This window comes from Parasteatoda tepidariorum, chromosome 10 (genome assembly GCF_043381705.1).
Source record: "Parasteatoda tepidariorum isolate YZ-2023 chromosome 10, CAS_Ptep_4.0, whole genome shotgun sequence".
Lineage (NCBI taxonomy): Eukaryota > Metazoa > Arthropoda > Arachnida > Araneae > Theridiidae > Parasteatoda > Parasteatoda tepidariorum.
Window position 1 is genome coordinate 57,736,522 of NC_092213.1, and position 23,269 is coordinate 57,759,790.

Sequence of the window (23,269 nt, forward strand, 5' to 3'; positions counted from 1 at the left end):
ATATTGTAACAAAGTAATTTTGTTTAAACAAATAAAAATTAGTAACCGAATATGTAAGTGGACACCTTAATTAACATTTCAAAAAAAAAAAAGATTAGTTTTGTTAATTAACTAGCATTGTTTTTAACAAATGAAGCTGAAATGGCGTCTTGGGGACGATTGTAACAATAAGTAGAGGGACGATTGTAACAGCTGAAAATAAATAATCTTATATTTACAAATCATTACTTAACTCTTTACAGACCACCAATAGTTTCCTATATCATTTATATAATGTTGCATGTGCATTATTTTATTTTTCACCTTTAACAGCATAAATTAAAATTTTTAACCCCCTTAAAGTTAAAAGTTTAACCCTTTAGGTCTCTACTTATTATTATTTTTACTCCTAAAATATCACTACTATTTTGATCAATAAAAAAATATATCACAACTATGATAATGTGTATAATTAACTATGTTTTAGTTGAATTTATGAACTGTTACAATTGACCCCGTAAGTGGGGACAATTGTAACAACTGCACGACTGTCAGAAATTTTTAATAACTTATATAATAACATTTAAAATAAGGTATTTATTTTTTTCTAGTAGAGGATAGTCTACTTTAATAATATATTGTTAATTAGCTACAATTAATACTAATAATATAGTGGATTTTTCGTTTGTTAAAAATAGTTAAGTAAAAAATTTTACAATTGACCCCACTCTCCCCTATATATATAAACAAGTCCATATTTTCCTGAATATTTAGTTTACGTAATTTTGCGCAATTATTACATATAAATAACCAAGGTATTCGACACAAGTTGTATGCTTTTTGCTACATGTTTTAGCAAAGGGTGTTCAAAAACACTCTTTTTCGTTCGTAATTTATTGTCGGTTCCTCAAACTTCTAAAAGTGTTAAATTTCATTGATATGCATGAGAAATGGCATAATCTAAATGATTTTGAAGTTATAAAAAAAATTATCAGAGTATTTCTTGAGAAATATGAAAAAATGAGATAGTATGTAAAAAATGAGATAATATGAGAAAATGAGATTTCCATAATTTTTCTCCAACCCCTGTACATTTATAGAAATTTTAAGAAAAATCTAAAATTTTAGTGGTTACGTGTCCTTCACGCGTTGGAAAATGTAGCTACAGTGGCTCTCAAGAGCATTCGGCAAAATATTGCTCGATTCATTAATTGAAATTAATATTTCAGAATGGATATAAACTTTTCCTTTGTTTTTAAAATATTCCTTGCAGTTTTGTTAGAAATATACTAAATATCTTATCATTAAATAACCATTCTAAAATATTCATTTTAATTAATGAATATAGCCCTATTTCATTGAAAATTATAAACGCACGAACACTTTTCCAACTACTAATGTTCAATTCCATAGTTTTGTAATTTTGTACCCAATAAAGAAAACAAGGGCACTCCTGGATCAAGTATTGGGAGAAATTTGTCTTCGTGGAGGAGGACTTTTTGATAGAACTAACCCGCATTTGCGTTATATGGAGAGGAAAACCACCCAAACCCCCATGGTTAGGCTAACGGTATTGAGATTGTGCGTCAGTTCGTTATAAAATTTAATTATCGCTTAAGAAGTTTATGTTTTCCTTTCTCTTTTTTTATTTAAAGGATATTAAAAAAATCTTTTGTTGTTCTGTAACAACAGAAAATGAAATATTGTAAAAAATTTGTAATTTTTTTCACACAATTGCTGTGCAAATATTTATTTACTCACTTTTTTGTTATTATTTTTACAGCTAATTATCATTTAAAGAAAGAACGGGTTAAGTGGCTGATTTTGTGATACCTTTATCCTTTTGCTATTCATAGTAAATAAATCCGATTCCTGTTGTAGTTTTTAAAACCTTATCTGTTTTTTAATTGCATTTATCTTAAGAGTTAAAATCTATCGTGATTACATCCTGGTTAACTTAAACGTAAAGTAAATAAAAGAAATAAAAATAATTTTTTTTTCATTCCTAATGATTTTTTTCCTCGAAATTATATTAATGTCCTAATTTGGGAGAGAGACGAAACATTAATTGAATAATAGGTGAGAGAATGTTTCTTCACAGATTAAAGTTATGAAACGTATTAATCGTATGATGAAAGCTGTATAAACTTGCTAAAGCTGTATAAACTTACCTTTTAAACATACACAGTACAAAAATAATACCCAACTTCACTTAAACATGCAACTGATGGCATGAAAATTAACAATGAAAAAAAGTGTTGTTAAATTAACACACGGTATTTAGTCAGAGTAATTTTCGATTTTATTTTCTATAAAAGAAAACTCATAAAGCTTAGTTAAAAGAATTATGCTTTATTAAAATTAATTATTGTTCATTTGATGTTAAATACGAGTACATTTTTTAATAATGACTCTAAAACGAAATTCTGGTATATCTCGTACCCGCTGACAATTAAATCTAGACTTATTTTCTTGAATTGCAAACTTCATCTGGTTCATTACTCGCAATTTAACTGTTGCACTGTCAAAAATGATTCACGTCAGACGATAAGTAAAATAGTTGAGACGAAAATTAGTTGTGGGAGATTTAATATGCGAGCCATAAGCCAGTTTCCAACTTTCATTATCTATTTAGGAATCACGGAATGACCCTTAATTTGGTAAATTAAATAATAAAAGAAAAAACTATGCCTTCAAGCAGGTGCCAGCATGATGGTAGAAACATAAGACGAAGGTATTAAATAATTTATTAAAATAATGAAAGTCAAAGTTCTTTAAGTGACACTTGTGTGAAATCGTTTTCAGTTGATAAACAGTTTTCCCTATCAAATTACCTATACATATCGTCCACTTTGTGTGATAATTGACTCGAAAGTTCCTACATGATACCGGACGACCACTATTCCACTTTAATTAAGTGGATTCGGTAATTAATTTCCTAAAGAACTCGATGTATCATGTAATGTGAATTTTATCGGCATCGTTTCGTGCATAATAATGCATTCTTTAGTACAATAATCTTGCAAATGAGAAGCGTTATCATTGGTTGGCTATTATATTTTAGTATCATTAGAAAAAGTAACAATATGGAAGACGCTATTTTTTATGCACTTAAAAAACACGCTACTTAAATAATATTTCTTGCAATTTATTTTGTCAATTTTTAAAGGTAAAAGTTTTGTAAAACAAATCACAATATTTTCTTCATTTTAATTTCAGAAAGCTTAAGAAATCAACTGTATAAGCAATAGACATCAAACTATATTTCCATGCGTAGTTCAATTAAAATAGTACTTTAAGTTTGTGTTTCTTCAAATCTCACTTTATTTTATTTTATAATCGGTATTGAACAGCCGATCCAATTTTGAGTTTAAGATTCTCAGTGTTTAATTCCATATCCTTGTAATTTTGAACCCAACCCAGAAGACAAGGAGAATCCAGGAATCAAATATTGGGACAAACTAGCATCTGTGGAGGACTTTTTCGGTTGAACTAACCCGCAAATGCGTCGCATGGAGTGGTAAACCACCTACGGTTTGCTCAGCGGCAAGGGGATTCTATCCCATAATCCGTCTACCCCGGAGGATATTTTACGTTAGGATTGTAGTCGGCCCAAGCCAGGAGCAGAATTCGTATAAACCAGCCACCGCTGGAAGTCGAACCTGGGTTAACTCACTGGGAGGAGAACCCAGAGCCACCACTGCTCCATCGAATCTTACTTTATAACCATCAGCGTTCACTAGCCGACCCAATTTTGAGTTTACAATATATACCAGAGTACCAGTGAGATGGGTGGGGATGGGGCTGATTTTGATACTTCAAAATATCAGCTACAAGAAAAAAAAAAGACACTTTTTGTATTATATACATATGCATTATATACTCTTCATAGGCCGCTCAATTAATTTTAATTGACCGGACTTAAGGATGTCAATTAATTTTGCAATAAGATTTAACTGCTGTTTTTTTTTTTTTTTTTTTTTTTTTTTTTTTTTTTTTAGAAATCTAATTTTAGCGAATTTTTATTCACCTAAAATGCAATTAGGATGAATTTTGTCATATTTGAAATCGGATATAACATTACAAATGTTTTATTAAAAGTAATGATAATAACCTATTTAACGTGTGTTCATTATCGTTATTTTCGATACAGTTGTAAAAATATAATGCATAAATATACGAATTCAAACAGTATATAACTAACACAAATTCATATATTAATTACTTCTAAGTAATAATCTAAATATAACATGAAACAAATTTTTCTTAGATTATTTCCTGATAATTTAATCAGCTGTTAATGTACTTCAGCTCAGGAAAAAGATTTTGCGGAAAATTTAAGCTAATTATTTCTACAAATCGCTTTTAAAAATTATTTTATCGAATTTTTTAATTAAAAAATGAGTTCTTTTTTTCTTAAATTTTGAAGAAAAAAATACGCATCTATTTACAAGCAGTGATACTTTCTGTGAAATTAGGTATATATAGTGGGATATATTTCCATTATATTATGTTCTACTACTTCGACACTAAATATTAAGGCATCAATACTTGCTCAATGCGCTCTTGTCCTAGAGGTCAAAGGTTATTCAAATATCTTCAAAATAAGGCTGCTTTTTTCTTAAATAAATAAAAATCTACTTGTCAAATCTACTTCTACCCTTCAAAATTAACTTGTGCCAAAGTGAACCAAAAAGGTATAGATTTCTGTGAATGTTTACTGATAAATAGTGCTGACAAAATCAGGTGTGTGTATTTGGCGTGACCTTAAAATTGATGAAGTTTCAATCAAGATGTACGGTGAAGACACAATAAAAACATCAATTGTAACAAACCGGCGAATAGCACCTCGAGTGATCGTTGAAACATTAAATTTATCAAATTCGATTTTTCATTATCATTTGAAAAGCTAAGGTTTAATCTCAAAGCTCAACATACGGGTTCCTTATGTTCTTAGGGACAGAAAATAGTACCGTCGTGTTAACGACTGTGATTTGCTTCTCAAACGTCAGGAAAATTATCCGTTTTTGAAGTGCATCATTACTGGGTATGAGAAATGTGTTGTCCGGTCTCAACAAAATATTTTAGAAGGTCAAAACTTTACTTCAAATAAGGAGGTCAAGAATCATCTGGATCAGTATTTTGCTAGCAAATAATAAAAATTTTATGAGTGTGGAATTATGCTACAGTAAGAGAAGTGGCAACAGTTATTGGGCCAGAAGGGAGAGTACATGTTGTTGCTGCCGTCCGCCATTTAGGCAGAGGGGGTGCTATTGTTCTTGTTTTCCAGTGGCACCATCTATTGCCAAGAGTTCGACTTCTGCTACGCCCATACGTCGCACCCGTTTATAGGGTGGACAAATTCATTCATCCACGGATCGTAATATCGACCTGAACCAGAGAACGATCAATCTCCACTTCAGTATCGTCAGAGATATTGATTTGTTATGTTAAGACGGATGACTTTGTGACCCGACAGATTTAATGTGCACCAGTCACCATTTACTACACGGGAAGTCTTCGACCGGTTGGATTCGAACTCCCATACTCCCAAACGCGAGTCCAGAGCCCTGCCAACCAGGCTTTCCCGACCAGGAAGAGTACATAATTCAATAAAATATTTATCCACTATAAGAAAATCGCGGAGCCGTGGAAGCTGAAGAGATAGAGCGTTCTCCTCTCAATAAAGTGACCCAGGTTCGAATCTTACCGATGGTTGATCGATACGAATTCTGCACCCGGCTTGAACCGATCACAGTGCTAAAGTAAAACATCCCTAGTGGTAGATGGATTATGAGTTAAGGTCCCCTTGCTGTCGGGCTAACCATAGGAGGTTTTGCTCTCCCTGTAACGCAAATGCAGGTTAGTTCCATCTAAAATGTCCTCCACGAAGGCCAGTTTCTCTAAATGCTTGATACATGAGCCGCGATGGCTCAGGGGATAGAGCATTCGCTTTCCAATGAGGTGAACCGGAGTTCGATCCAGGCGATGGCTGGTCGATACGAATTCCGCATCCGACTTGCACCGACCGCAGTGCTGACGTGAAATGTCCTCAGTGGTAGACGGATCATGGGTTTTGCAGTCAGGCTAACCGTGGGAGGTTCTCATGGTCTTCCTCTTCATGTAACGCAAATGTGGGTTAATTCCATCAAAAAGTCCTCCATTAAGACAAATTTCTCCTAATACTTGATCCAGGAGTTCCCTTGTCTTCTGGATTGGATTCAAAATTACAAGGCTACGGAATTGAACATTAGTAGTCTTAAACCCAAAAATTGGGTTAGCTGTTCAACGACGATTATAAAAAAAATGCTTGATCCAGGAGTTCCCTTGTCTTCTAGGTTGGAGTCAAAATTACAAGGCTACGGAGTTTAACATTGATAGATGTATATTCAGAATTAGGTCGGCTATTCAACACCGGTAGTAAAATAAACTATCAGAAAACCACCTTTGTTTTCATTTAAAAGAAAAGTAAATTATTTTCCGAACAACCCAATAGATAACTAAAAAGTATATAGAGTATTTTGCCATTTCGTCTACACCCTTCTAACGGTTGAGTTCAGTCGAGAAGAAAGAGGCTTCTTTTAAAAGGCAAAGTGAATCACGTGACGGATCTTTTGTCGTTAAACTATTTTGTGTAAAAATAAGTTATTTTAATCTCAAGGAATGAAAAGAAGACGAGTGTAATGGGTGATGAGAGAGGGTGTAACAATGTTAGGCATAAGATCCGTGAGTTCTTGGGAAAATCCTGTGGGGTGGCTCTCGAATACCTGCCCATAGCTCAAACACGATTTATCTCTGTTTAACCAAAACACACCTATGAAACAAATTTAAGAAAGATGCGCAACTTAAGATACGTACCTTTTATCTTTAAGACTTTGGAAAAGAAAAAAAAAAGAGAAAGAAAAGAACAAAGCTAAACAGTTTATGTTAGAAGGATTTCTAAGTAAGCTAGGCTGATTTATGCAATGTTTGAAGAAATGTGTTTCTTGCTTGTTCCGTTTGACAAACCATATTTGCTGATAGGGCTGATGATATTATCATTGTTTATTTTGGTACTGTTATTAGCTGCATTAAGTTTTTTTCTGAAAAAAATTCATAGATATTTTTAATTATTTTTTTAATAAGGTGCTTTGTCCTCTATTTTCGTTTTATTTTATTTTATTTTTTTAACTACAGGTTTTCTGGAAGACCCTGAGTCTTATCATTTGTTATTTTACTTCAGTTTGTTTAAATATTTGAATTTTAAATTATATTTTTTAATAAAACACTTCGTAATGTTATTTGCATAGGGATGGTCTAACCATTGGGAGAAAAAAAACTCAGAATCTCGCTCAAAAAATAATAATAATAATAACTATAATATTCTCGGAAAAAAGCAAAAAAATGTTTTTTATTATTATTATTGCAACAACATATTTCCCGAGAAGACTGAGATTTTCTTTTTGTCACTGTCTATTGTGATATTCTTTCAAATTATCTTAATTTGTTTTTTTTTCTCTATTAATTCATATAAATGTAAAATGATATTTTTTTAATTAATTGTTTTCTATTGCTGTTTTATTTGCACATGAGGCTTCGTTAAGTTTTAAATAAGAATTCCGCTATTGCTCCTAAATATAATTTAGAAACTAAATAAAGCAGCAGTTTTTTTTAAATTAAAAAAAAAAAGCAAAATATTTTCTGAGAAGGCAAAGAATTTTATCATTATTTCAATCATTAATTTTCTTTTGAAATTTATATAATTTTTAAGTAAAACTCGTGAAAATGTTTAGAAAATGAGAGGTTTGAAAATAAAAAAAGAGCAAATACTTTTTTCTTTTCTTTCTTGTAACCACATGTTTTTTGAGAGAATTGTGAGATTTATCATTGTTTATTTCAATGTTGTTTTTAACTACAAAAATTTTTTTAACATGATATTTCCGAATTTTATTTGTATAATGAAATGATTTAACCGTTAACAATAGAAACAGACTTGCGTCATTGCTTTGAACGTTACCTGATCAAATAAACAACACCTGTGGACCTTATGCGGGACTATTTTAAATCACCTGAACTAATCTTTCAACTGAGTGGGGTTCGTTTCATCAATAAATGACAACCATTGAAAATTGCCTGACCATTGAGTCAGAAATACAATGAAGTTACCAATAACAACTCTGGGAACAGTATTTGTAAGACAAACACGTGAGCTTATTCTTCTTTTTAAAACTTCTTTTCCTACATCCTGGTCATAAATAGAATATTGCCCGTTATAAACACAGTTACTGAATGTCTTTTATTCTTTTAAAGATCATCATTATCAGATTAGTCAGTTAAAATGAAAAGAAATGGTTCATAAAATGAAATAGTAAGAAAAAAATGGTAAAATAATTTATTAAATTTGCACTTTAATAATTCAACCAAAACACTCAAATAACTATAAAAAGATGATTATTTACTAAGTGTTTTTACTTAATACGGTTAAATAACCATAATTTTATCCTCTCAACTACGCCCTCCTTATGAAACCACTTAAGTTCCTTGAAACTGGATACATATTTTAGTCTAGAGGGCTAATCTGTGAACCTCATGACCTGCTATGGGGGTTCAAATCCCAGCTTTGACACCACAATATTTCTTCCATTCCTTCAACTCATGAAGAGTTTCCAATGTCCCACACTTCCCAATTGGAGAATACAGAACTCTCATTCCCGCATAAATGCAGAGTTGCTTAACAGAAGAAGTACAGTATCTCCCCTCTCTAACGATAGTTGGCACCATCAGAAAAAATAATTAAGCCACACTCCACAACATAGATGGCACCACGGTTCATTTTAAAAACAAAACTTAACTCCAAATTAACTTCCATTTCCATTACCTAACTAAAAGTCTAAATTCCATAATAAATCCCATTTTATTTATTGTTAAGTGATAATAGTTACAAATCTGTATAATTTTTTATTCGCGGCTTTTTAACCATACCAGATGTAAACGGTTTTAAAACCGCAAAGAAACGTTCCTAACTTACAGTTAGGAGCGTTTCTTTGCAGTTTTTCTCTAACTTACTGTTAGGACCGACTGCTGTCTGTCCATCTGATTGCCGTAAGGATTACGGTTGATCAGATGGGCAGACAGCGGTCGGTTATTTTACCGTAATTTTAGAATGAAAATTCTAACATACGGAATATAAATACTAAATCGGAGTCTATGAAATTGAAATAAAATAAATGTCAATACAAGATTTAGTGGCAAAGAAATCAGCAATTAATGTCAAATGATATTCAATTTAAATATCGAGGATCGTCTATTATTAAAGAAATCTCTTTTCTATGCTCTCTCTATTTTGTCAATACAATAATAAAGTCATAGAAGGCTATTACAAACTTCATTCTTCTGCATTGATGCTAAATGCCAGAACTTCCTGACATCGGAAAAAGAAAAATTAAAAATAATTCTAAGAATCATCTGGCCCAATATTTTATATCAAATAAAGATCTTTCAACAATAGCTAATATCAAATATATTAGTGAAGAAATCATAAAACTAAAATGATACTAAGAACTGATTGGTCTAATCATTCTAATTACGATCACACTGATACCAGACGAAAGAAGAAAAAAGGGAAGACTAGGGCTTATAAAACAAAAGGGCATAAAGGAAGTCCTGGTCAAAACAGGACTGACAAGTTGGAAGGAAGCAACTTGCTTGGCCAAAGACAGGTAAAAAACACCCAAGATTTTATGTGGCAGCTTGGCATGAAAGGGATGAGCAGGTACAGTAAATATTAAAATTTAGTAAAAAGAAAAAAATATCTAATGAAGATTAAGTTGAGGAGTAACGTGTAAATATAATATTATATTAAATAGAATTCAATTTGAACAATCTATTTCTAAAGGGAATCCAACCAACTAAAAAAAAAAAAAAAACTTTTTTCAAAATATTTCAAATATGCTTTAAATTTTAAAAGAACAATTTTCATAATTTATCCATTGTCACTAAACCAGCGAATTTTTAAATAAAATTTGCAATTTTAGTAATATTTAAATAATAAAAAATACAAATTTAAAAATCATACATCAATTGGTCGTATTCTTATTCTTAGTGAATTAGATTAGCCAATTGGTGACTTAGTGATTCGCCTTGTTCAGCGAAATAATTAAAAGCAAATGATCGATTTGATAAATTAACGAATAAGTAAATGGTGGAATCTTTAACTCGATAAATTAATTTATAAATAAATCAATAAACAACAATATTCATGATATGGCAGTATAATAACACAATTGTTTCATCTCTCACTTCCTTCGTAAAATTACAATTTGATTTTTGAATTTCAGAAACTTCTTCCTATGATTTAAAATTACCAGCTGGGATATTTTTTGTTATTTCTCTAGAGTTCTAGAATACCCAAGTAAAAAAGTTCTAATTATCTATCATTATTTATTTTTCTGGAATTAATTATGTTAGATAGAATGACAGAGAAATTAAATTAATCCACGAAGACGTATTATGTGTTACAGCTTAAACACATAATTAAAAGAATGTTTAATTGGAAGCTTATCAATATATTTCACAACAATCTCAATGTCACAAATTTATTTTTTTTCGTGATTTTTAATTAAATTAGTAATTGAATTTATTGAAATCAATTACCCGCGATATTTGTTTTCCCAAAAATATTGCTTTTATTAAAATGGTTTCCTTTAATCGATTAATTTTCTTTTAATTATAAAATAATATATACTTCTAGAAATTATCTGATAATGGTTTTTTGGTGGGCTTATAAAAAACCATTTATCAGAGAGATATTCAAAGAAAAAAAAATGTTCTCGTCAATTTTGAAACAATAATCACCCCGATATTCTTAGATTGGCAGGGAGAACGACAGTTAACTGTTGAGGGGTGGTTAGGGAGGGGCGGCTTCTCACTGGGGCGGGGTGGAGCAGTAGCCCTAAGCTAGGGCGTCACCTCCTCCCTCTGTCAATCACCTCATGACGCGTGGGTATTTGGGCTCATCACACCCAAACGTAGAGGCGATCGAAAGAATTCGATTTCGTTCCAATGCTTTGGAAAATGTAGGGAGGGGGATGACTTAACGGCAGGTTAGAGGGGTGTGATGAAACGTGTTATCCCTTTTTTTTTCTTTCTCTTTATAAGTTTATTTTATTATTTCGGTGAAAACGATTTTTTTTAATATATATTATTTTTAATTTTTAGATGAACCACTCCTGCCGAAAAATCGAACGGTTAAAATGAACGACGATGTAACCTCACGATGTCGTGACATGAAAACCGAAAGGAACTTAAAGATTCGACAGTAATTATTTTGATTTTTTTGTTCTTGTGTTAAGGATGCACGATTCTTTTTGTAATTATAACAATTTTTGTCTGAGAATTTTGTCCAAAGCAAAGAAAAAAAAAACGATGTTTGAAAATTGATAAGGAAATTATTTTCTTACCCGGATACCACATACATTGTGCCATACTGACATCATTTTTTGCGATGCATATTTGTGTTTGTAAAACTAGTGATGTAACGAATAGTGATTTGGCCATATAAAGGAATACTGAATATTCGGCTACCAAAAAACAAAACAAAAAAAANAAAAAAAAAAAAAAAAAAAAAAAAAAAAAAAAAAAAAAAAAAAAAAAAAAATCATTAATGAATAATTACTTTTTTATGCATAAAATTGCTGTCATTATTGAAAAACAATCAAAACTTAGCTGTATTATTGGTATGGGATAAATAAAAAAAAACCTTAATAGAAATGAAGATGATTTAATTTAATAAAAATTCGAAATATATAAAATGAATAAAAAAACTGACTAACAGCTATTAAAAAATAAATAAACTTGTAAAATTGAGGAAAAAAGAGAAATCTGAAAAAAACATCCTCTTAAATCTTAAAAAAAAATTTAAAATCGGTAAAAAATATTATCTATAAAATGATAAAAGAGATAACGCCTATCAAAAGCATTTTCAAAAATGCAGTGCTATCATAAAAACAACCATAAAAAAAGTTATTATCAAAACAGAAAAATAAAAAGCGATTTTAATTTTTGGAATTTTTTTTATAGCTAAACATTGCAGTTCTTCAATTACCGTATTTTCAAGAAAAAGTGAAGATAAATAGAAACCCTCTTACTTTCATATCGTCAGAATAAAAACGTCTATAAAAACATAAGTTTTTTAAAAAAGAAAAGGATAGATATAAATGAAAACAAAAGTAGTTCTAAATTTTTAAACGAAAGATTTAATGCTGAAAATTTCAATTTAGCATTTTCTCGTTGTTTATTTTTAGAAAAAAGTGAGCATGAAATAATAACGTTCATTAAAAACGCTTATTTAAAAAAATACTGTCATTATGAAAAACGCCAATAAAAAGAAAAGTTAATAAAAAAGCGAAAGAGAAACAGAAAAGGAAATGTTCAGAAAAAAATAATTCTGAAACATAACATGAATATTGAAAGTCACTTACCGTACAGAAAAAAAACTGAATGTCAATTAGAAATGATCCGTTAAAATTCTGCACTATACTTATAACAGAAAAACAAGTAAAAAAGAAACTAATAAAAAATAAAATTTTCAATTTTTAAAACAAAACGAGTTTTTTAAAAAAAAACGACGAAATTGACTTGCATGAATATAATTTAAAAAAAAATCAGCATTACAAAACTCATGATTCAGTATAAAGTAATCTAGTTTTAATTCTTAAAATTTCGCTTTTCTATTTGTCTATCAGAACATAAATGAACAAGTTTTAGAGCTTAACAAATGTATGTAAAAACCGTTTCTAATAATGCATAGTGAAAAATACGATTTTAGATTATTTTTTACGAATCGAAAACTTTTCAAATTATACTCTGACAAATATTCGGACAACCGAATATTCGATAAAAAGGACGAATAGACCGAATAATAGGCGAATATTAGTTACACAACTAATATAAACTATATCTAATCTAAAGACAGATTAGAACTAGGGAACAAACTACATCATAGAGACGCCTCTGTGTAGAATGAAAAAATAAATTCCCCCTAGAGGCATTATTTCGCACATAAAAGCAGATATTTAAAATATTCGTAACCTAGCCTCTGAACGACTACTTTTTTTTAAAAAAAGAGATGTGAACATGATTACATGTATTTCTCAAAGGTTCAAAAGCTAGAATTGACTATCGTCAAGTGTAAAGGATAAGGAAAACTCTAAGTTAGACACAAAGAAAGGGAAGTTACAATTTTCTGTCACAATTAATGAATTACCCTTTTAGATTATGACTGACTGATAATTAAATCGTTGCGTAGGTTAAAAAAATTATAACATTTCGCTTTTATATAGAAGTATAACAGCTGAGCAGTCCCAAACTTAAAAAAAAGAGGGTTTATTAAAAAATTTAGTAGCCCTAAACTATTAAATCGCATTATGAGTTTATTACTATCTGTAGCCTTTTTTAGATGAAAATGCTACTTACGTGTTTTTTTTACCTTTACACTTTTGTCTAGAACGTTATTTATTAAAAAAAAATTTTTTTAGAAGAAAATATACTCAAAAAGGTTCTAAATTCATCGCTGTCCTTAACAATTAAGAATATAATTTTTTTACTATTTTCCAAAATATTAGCAAACATAAGAAGAAAATTTAATAAAAATTTAAAGAAAAATAAATAAAATAAGTGCTGGAATAAATACGAGTAGATTTTTGAATAGTCTTAAAGAAATATATGATTTTTCATTCCGATATTCAAAACGATTATTAAATTTTGAAATGTTTATCCTCAATATTATAAAATTTCTTCTTCTCATTTTTTCCCCTCTACACTCCTTCTCTCTCTCTCTCTGTCTCTTTTTGCCAAATATTTTAGAGGCTAATAAATATTATTGTTTTTCAAACTATTGCGAACGCAATTTTTTATTTCTATCACGATGTTTCATACCACTTCTTTTTACTTAAAACTAGCCACCTCCGTAGACCAGCTGGTCCACCTTTTTAAATAAGTAGCATTTTAAATATTACGGGATTTAAAACTGTACAACAAACAAAAATAAGTATATTTATGTTTAAAATTACCTCAAACGGTGTGAAATACATTATTTTTTCAATATTCTATTACCTATGTCACCCTGCTTCTTTGTTTGGAGCTCTTGGCGCAAGAGCCAGTTGTGGCTATACCGCGTTCACAACTAGGTGAATATTAAACTTCTTTGTAGTGGGTTAAAACCTGGATTGATGCATAGATACCAATGTTCTTGAGGTAAGAGAAAATGTTATGATGAGGGTTATTTCCAATTTTATGTTAACCCAGCATATGCAACAATGTTACCCTGCATATTTATTTCTAGTCCTCTTTACTTTTGGACTTTAACTATAAGTTTAGCGATATTTAAGAATATTCAATTTTTTTCTAGTGGCTTCGTCTGCTTCCATTTTTAAAAAAAATATCTTGTAAGAATCCTGTTAAGATGACAACGCACGTTTTAATCAGTAACAATGGTTTTCATCAATGAAATTTTGTATTTTCGATACCGTGTCTAAACGACACAACGCCGGAAAAAGGGTACTTTCTTATAAACCAAACTTTGAAAACTGCTGTTAAAAAAAGAAAAAAAAAAACGATCCAAATAAGTGTTTCCGTTCTCGAATTATTAATGAACAGACAGACTTTTCCTTTTATATGCATAGCGATGAATATAAAATGAAAATAGCGGCAGTGTTAAAATTTTTCATAAAAAGTTAGGAATGAAATGATTTCCTAAACTTTTCACTGGACAAATTTAAAACTTGTGGTACTTAAATGGGGAAAAATGGTGGAGGTTAATGTACTATTACACCCTCCATTCCTACTGTTATAACTATTAATTGCACACATTACCAGTTTAAAAATAATAATATTAAAATATTTTGAAGCACACTTAACTATTGTGTTGACTCAACATGCTTCAAATGTACCACATTCTGATAACTATTTTGTTTAAAACAAAAATCAACTGAAGAAATTTTTTTTTTTATATCGTAATCCCCCTTATTATTTGAAGTTTCCAGGAGCCGTAAAAGTGTTTTCACTACACTTGAGGATTGTATGCGGAGAAACTAGTTTTACCAATATAAATGGGCAACGGAAAACTGGTTTTTCTTTGGAACGATTTTACTATTATTGTAATTACTTTATTCTTACAATGATATTTACAGAGATTTTCTTGATTTATACTATGATGCTAATTTTTCAAAAAAGTTAGGATTTTTATTTCCTGCTAATGTTACAACAAATTTTGCCTTTGACTTTTAACTGCAGGTTGTAAAAACATTAAAAACTAAACGTTCTTATAATAACTGTAAATATAGTTTGGAAAGTGAATATATATTTTTGTTTTTGTGATAGTTTAATATTTCTTCAGATTGATATACAAAGGCCGGGATAGCCTGGACGTTAGGGTGCTGGGCCCATGTCCGAGAGTTCGTGGGTTCGAACCCGACCGGCCGAAGACTCACCGTGTAGTAAAGTGACTGATGCACGTTAAATCTGTCGAGTCGCAAAAGTCCTCCATGTTCCCATAACAAATCAGAACCTCTGGGGGTACTGGATTGGAGATCGATCGTTCTCTGATTCTGGTCAAAATTACGATCTGTGGATGAATGAATGGATGTATGAATGGGTTCGCCCTATAAACGGGTGTGACGTATGGTGTGGCAGAAGTCGAATTATTGGCCATAGATGGCGCCACTAGAAAACAAGAACAGTCGCATCCCCTCTGCCTAAAAGAGGCATACGTCAAAAACAATAACAACAACATCTAATATACAACGTTGCTTTCTTATTTAACTTAAAAACTCTTTAGTTTCTGGTCTTCAGTTTCACGAAGGTTATTTAATTTAATTTAATTTAATTTAACCCCATCCAACCTCAATAGGGGGCATCCGGGGAACTCTGAAGTCCCGAAATGCACGTCTGTGTCTTATAAAAATGCAAGAAAACGAATCGATTATGATGAGCAAAGGAGGCCTTCAAATGAAGCAACCCTGAGAGTGACCTTTGGTTGCACGTGTGTAAATGTACAGATGTGAAGATGTGGCTGCTTACAGTGCTCTAAGTTACAACTGAAGAATGTTCACGAAGGTAAAAAATGCTTAGTCGAAGATCAAGCTAATTTGTACGAATGAACTTGTGTTGTACCAGCTATACTAGCACTCGCCTCTTGCATATTGGCACTTTCAACTTTTAAATATAGCAAGTTTGGGAATTTTTAGTGAATAAAAGGGTTTGGTTTTGCTAAGTTGCTCTCAATATTTTGCTGGTTTTCTCTCAATGCTGCATATTTTAGCTTCTAAAACCTAAATACTTGCATCCGACTGGATTAATTAATATTTAAAATGAACAATTGCTTTACTGTTCTATATCAAGTTTAGACGATAGTAATTTGTAGTATTATAAAATTTTCTCCAATTTTACTGAGACTCAGAAGTTAATTTATAAAAATTGTAATTCTTTCATTGGGTGTAATTTTTTTTATCGCCATTAATAAAGATGAGACGGCTGCAGACGATTTTCTTTCTTTTAAATATTTTAAAGATGGCATCAGTGATATTTGTGAGCTTATAACTCTTATTTAAAAAAAATGAGTTATTTCACGCTCATTAGTATTTAATTATTTTTTATTTGTTATGTCAGATAAACTCAATGATCAGCATGAATATGATGCAGATTATCGAGAAATAGTAATCATTCGTAAACGGGAAATATATAAAATCGCAGTAGTATTATTGACTGTAATGAGGCTTAATTAATTTAGTAATATATACGAATTGAAATAAAAAGTACGCTGTGTACTAAAAAAAAAAAAGAAGAAAAAAAAAAAAGGAAGAAATTGTTTGAATCCGTTTAAGAGAACCGTAAAGAAATCGCCAATCATTGGCGAAAATAAAACTTGGTTAATTTTGGTAAGAAGTATAACTGGAATTAAAAGAAAGCTTCTCTAAGAATTTTAAATCAAAAAATAAGCGAGAAATGACACTAATTCGTTTAGGACAAATGCAAAAAACTGTCATATTATTATTGATGTCCAATGTTGCTTAATTTTGGTAATAAATACTACTGGTGTTACGGTAATTGGTTCAGCTTTAATAGGCACCAAATGTAGATTTATTAATAAAATGTATTTAAATAGTTTATTTGATACCTATTAAATAATCATTAATATAAATACTTAATAAAGAAGTTTTTACGATCCCTCTAAAGGGATAAGTACCAGGAAAATCACGTGATGATCATGGTAAAGTTTGACTAACATTAATTGGCTTCGAGCAACAGAATCATGCCAAATGATTTTGAATCTAGTAAATTTTGATGGGATTAACTAAAAAAGCGTGTTTTGCTTAATCTAACAACGACAAAGCAATCGGGAAGGACAAAATATAAAAATAAACATAAAAGAATTATTTTAGCTTAATTAATTGTCATTCAGTTTTGTGCAGGATTTCTTAGTGTTGTCCTGTACTGATATATTGATAGCTGATTTTTTTCCAATCCGAATGAAGAACGAGTATTCAGCTAGTATGTGATAAATAAAAATTTATTTCGTGCTTGCTAACAAACAACAATATAGATACACTTTAATTTATAAAAATAAAATGAAGTGATTTCTTTTACTGATTAATTTGATTGAATTGTTTTTGCTTGATCTTCCAATTTTATTCTAACCATATATGCAAATTTATCAATTTGTACATAAGAAATAAGAGCCTTGGGTAAGTTTAACAAGTTCCAAACGTCAGCATTGCATATGTTGTTATTTAATTTCAAGACTTGTCGAATATTAAAGCGGGTAATGTGCTGCAAAGTTGGGATATTAGTATTGATAAGATTATTCGAATGTTTCTGTAGCGTTCCCATGATTGCCTGCCATGTTTGACTGTAATATGGAGTATCAATTAACAGCATATTAGCGCAAGTGATATATCGATCATGATCTACAGGTCTTCTAGGTTCTAAACTGCCAAGAACATGTGTCGCAAGACCACGATTTTTAATTAAGCGAAGAATCGGATGCGTGTCAGTGGACAAAGGGCAGGGGTCATTACCTAGGGCCAAAGCTCCAAGGTTAAGCAATCGGTGAACTATATCTGGTCTGCCCATAGAGGTGGCAAGCCGTAATGGTCTTAAGCATTCATCAAAGCATTGATCATAGTTCTCATCATCGTTAGTAGCATGCTTATTAAAACAGCATCGCTTTAGAATTTGCAAAGAAAAGTCTATAGGTTTTTTAAGTTTTTTACTTCTATAATCCATATATTGTAGTTCATTAGTCAAAGCGAAAGTCAATATTTCCCAAAGAATTTCCTGGAGCATATGTTCCTCGATTTTCTGTAGTTCTCCGACACTTTGATTAAAGAGTAGTGCTAAAAACATGGGGTCGAAATTTTTATAACGCCGGTACAGAGTGTCTAGAAAATCCTGCATCATTTTATTTTTCAACTTCACATCAACGTTGCCATTTTCACACAACATCGAAAATTTCTTGCACCATTGTAACACCATTTTGTAACCGGTAATGGAAGATCTTTGTTCTTTATTAAAAGAATCTACGTCGCTGAATCTTGTTAAAACCGCATTGTTTACTTTCCATCTTCTGAAGGAATGTGAGAAAAAGACTGCGTTGTTCGTTCCAAAGTTCATTAAGAAACTGCTAACTAAACCCATTTCATTTGTTGATTTATGAATTTTGAAGAAATCACAACTTTTGAAATTAAACTCTCGGAAAAAGCTACTTCGTTCTTAAATTCATACAAAAACTGTTAACTACACCCATCTCATTTGTTGATTTATGAATTTTAGAGAAATCACAACTTTTAAACTCTAAAAAGTTACGTTTGGTCTACCTTCAATATTAGTCATGACAATGACATCTCTTAAATTTATATACCTGGTTGAAAAACTTCACTTAATAGAGATGCCCAAAAACAGAGGCTGAGCTATATCACTTAAATGAAATAAATAAATTAATTGTCGTTTGCACCATTCCTATTGGACGATTCATATTCTCATCCCAATAGAAACGTATTTCTATTGGTTGCTATCTTTAAGTGATTGATCTTAGATGGATTTCTAATGGACAAATAAGTGAAGTGACTTCAGATTAAACATCTCTATAGAGATGTCCCCAATGATACTACTAAGCTACATTACCTTCCATTGATTTGTCTGTTACAGAAGAGATTAATTCCTAAACAGACAAAAAAATCTAAATCGTCAGAATCCTTAAAAAAACAATAAATTTTGTAATTTCAACAAAAATGTATGGAGAGTTCATTTGTAGCAATCCCGTTCACTGGCAGCTCGATTGAAATATTTTGCAACTCCTAACTCTATTATTTGAATGCACGTGTGATACCAGAATTTATCATTTTGACTATTATTTGTGTTAATTCAGAGATGGCGCTGCCATCGCATTGCTTTTGGTAGTTTTCTCCTTCCTAAAAGGAGTAATTAGTATTCTAACCGGCAACGAGCAAGGTTGTCCGGCTTAAGCTCATTTGTTTATATTTTGTTTTTCCTAATTTTTAATAAATGTTATTAAGTTTAACCTTGGTATTTATTCAATAAGTCCATACTCACGAACCGCAGATACTACAGCACGATTATTTTGACAAGATTTAACTCAGATTAAATTGGTTAGATTTAGATTTCTCGCATATGAGCCAAAACCGGACATTTGGCTACAAATAGCAAAGACATTGCGGTGCAATTAGCAACATATGAAGCATAATGATGTCTTATCAACTGAGAAGACTGAGCGAAAAGTTTGATTATTATACAGAAAAAAAAATATGTCTGCCATCTCTAAAATAAACTTTAAAAAAAAGTATTGTTCGAGGGGAAACTACAATTTTAACAGTTCGAGTTGTGTTGTTCTGTCATGTCTTTTTAGGGGAAACTGCTCAGAAAATGGAAGTTGAGTGTAAGGAGCCGAATCCTTCTAAAAAAGTATTTAAATTAAGTTGTGCAATAAATATTCAAGTTCGCTATTTTATTTATTTATTTTTTGCACCATTTTGCGCCAAATTATTGTAAAAAAATTCGCTATTTTTTTTTAATTTAAATGTTTGCTTAGATGCTGAATTTAATGCTCAATAGTGATTGTTACGTAATGTTTCATTCAATCACCAATTACCTAGTGTACCTTGTACCAAAAATAACCGATGATTTAAAAAAATCGATTAAAAAAACGAAAGAAAATATAAATGCAGTATTCGCTGCGTTTTATTCGGAAAAAAAGTTAGTTTATTCAATTATCAAATTTAAAAAAAAAAACTGATATTTTGATCATTGATATTTTGATGTCATTTTTATTGGAAAAATAAACTATTAAAAACAATATTTTCAAAATAACCACCTTTTGCAGTAATAGCATCTGATGAAAAAATCAATAGGATTCTGTGCAGTATTTCAGTTGGAATAGTCTGACATGTAACAGAAAATATTGAAATCAATTTTCATACATAGCTGTGCCATCTATTGACGAATTTTTTAACAAATAGTCAACCATAATTACTTATATTGCTACCAAGATTAGTACTCTTTATAATTATATTGGGAAAAATTATTTTACACTCAGATATTAATTAAACGCTACAAACACTCAAGCATTATAGATATCAATTATTTCACTCCAACTATGCTGCAGTAAAATAAAAACTTAATTAAACTAAAATTGCTGTTAAAATAAAAACTTAGTAACTGAGTACGTTTTTTTTTTATAACCGTCGTTGAACAGCCGACCCAATTTTTGGGTTTACGACTACTAATGTTCAACTCCGTAGTCTTGTAATTTTCAACCCAATCCAGAAGACAAGGAAACTGCTGGATCAAGTATTGGGAGAAATTTGCTTTCATGGAGGACTTTCTGATGTGACAAAACCGCATTTACGTCACATAGTGAGGAAAACCACGAAAACCTCCCAAAGTTGGCCTGACGGCAAGTGGACTCTAACCCATGATCCGTCTACCACTGAGGATATTTCACGTCAGCACTGTGGCCAATGCAAGCCGGATGCGGAATTCGTATCGACCAGCCATCGCCAGGATCGAACCCGGTTCACCTCATTGGAAGACGAACTCTCTATCCCCTGGGCCATCGCGGCTCTAGTAACTGAGTACTAGCAAACTGAAAGAATGCGTGTTTAGGCCCAACCGTGTTATTTATATAAAATTTAACTGGATGCCTGAAAGTGACGTCACGCACCTGGGCCAAACCTGATTGGCTTATTAATCGAAGAATACTACGATTAACCTTCGATGACGTCGCTTGCAGATATCAAATTAATAATTTAATAAAGTTTTTTTTTTTCAAGAATTTCTGAGAGAAAATTATTGTATGTGTGTCATTAGAAATGTTTAGTAAAAAAATGGGAAGGCGAAAAACGGAAGAAAAAGAATATCTTTTTAAACGTTAAACTTTTTTCGAATGCGACAATAATACCCTCAATTTATAAACGCTCAATCATAAATACGCTCAATTTATTTTCAAAATTTATGAGATGATGCATCAGAATTTAAATAAAATTTATAAATTTACATTCCAAATAAGCTTCTATTACAATTGTATTTTAACAACAACAAAAAAGCGATATGTGCCTTACTATATTTTCTTACTTCATTTTAAAGAAATTGTTTTTCCCAGATAATTTTATTTAGTGATTATTGAAAATAATACTGCAATTAAAACGTAATACGAAAAGGATTCAATTGCAATGTACTTAAATATTCAGTAAAACACTTTTGAAATTTTCTGTGGAATTGATATTTTTATAAAATTGAACATTCTTTATAGAGAGGGGTGTATACGAAGTGTAACGCTTATTTATACGTTTGGATTTCTTTGCAAAATGGGGTAATTTAATAAAATCGAGAATTTGCTACGAAAATTCGTATGAGAAATCAGACAATTATTTATGTATACTTTTTGAGAAATAGGGTGTTATAATTAAATAGAACATTTGTTACAGAATAGAGAGAATGATAAATAAAATACTTACTTATATACTTTCGAATTTTACTGTGATATCGGGTATTTTTTAACAAAATTGAAAATCTGCTATGGACCAAGAAATATAAGAAATGCGGAATTTTTTTTATGTAAGGAGGTATTTTTATAAAATTGAATATTCATAAAAAAAAGAGAAGAATATAAGAAATGCAACACATATTTACTTTTAAATTTTACTGTGAAATGGGATATTTTAATAAAATTGAACATTTGTTGTAGAAAAGAAACTTGGCTATTAATTATTTACTTTTTTTTGTGAAAGGGGTATTGTTATAAAATTGAACATTTAACGTAATTGAATGGGAAGTACAATAAATATAATTACAATTATGATAAGTTGTTGTTAATTTACGTCGCACTAGAGCTACACAATGGGCTATTGGCGACGGTCTGGGAAGCATCCCGGAGGATGATCCGAAGACATGCCATCACAATTTTGATCCTCTGCGGAGGGGATGGCACCCCCGCTTCGGTAGCCCGACGACCTACACGCGAAGTCGAGCACTTTACGGTAGCACAGTTTTAACGAGGACCCATACCGCACACCCTCGGTCCCTACGCAGACTGATCCAAGTGGTCACCCACCCGCACACTGACCGCAGCCAGTGATGCTTGACTTCGGTGATCTGCTGGGAGCCGTGTCTTAACGATCAGTCCACTGAGGGACACAATTATGATAAGAGAAAGTTTCATGCTATTTTTGCGAAATATTTTATGAAGGACTTATTTTACACGTATTTTATAAAATTAACAAATTGCGACATATTTTATAAAATTAACAATTTTATGTTTTCAGCATTATAAATGTGAGTAATAAAGTTTTTTCCCCGTTCAGAGTTTCTCTAAATAAATCTTCAAAGCGCCTTAATTGAATATTATCACGCAAAACATGAAGAACAGAACCGCAAATCACGAGGCTAATCCCTTCTAAGTACACCACATATTTTTCAGGCATGTAGTGGTCGTTTAATTTATGTGCATTGTACGTGCTTAGTCCAATATTTTATTCTTATTAATGAATGTTATCGTGTTGCAATACGCCAATCCGGTTTTGTAATCACCACACCCGCGGCTATATTATCCAAGGATTTTTACTTGATTTAATTTCATACTTGGAAATACTGACGTTATCGAGATTGGCTATAATTACAGGTATAAATCAATTAGATCGATTTCAAAATCGGTTATTTTTGAAGAGCGGACATACAATGTAACACTATTCTAAATCGTATTGCTACTTTCAGCTACATTAAGTTCTTCTGGATTAAACGA

At 31.1% G+C, this 23,269-nt stretch overlaps 1 long non-coding RNA gene across 1 annotated transcript in view; it reads left to right on the forward strand.

Moving 5' to 3' along the window:
• Positions 1-15,993, forward strand: part of LOC139426767 (uncharacterized) — a 51,336-nt gene extending 35,343 nt beyond the window's left edge. The window contains exons 2-3 of the long non-coding RNA XR_011637971.1: positions 11,176-11,275; positions 15,866-15,993. This is a non-coding gene — a long non-coding RNA (uncharacterized lncRNA). The remainder of the gene's footprint in view (positions 1-11,175; positions 11,276-15,865) is intronic.
• Positions 15,994-23,269: the final 7,276 nt, after the last annotated feature.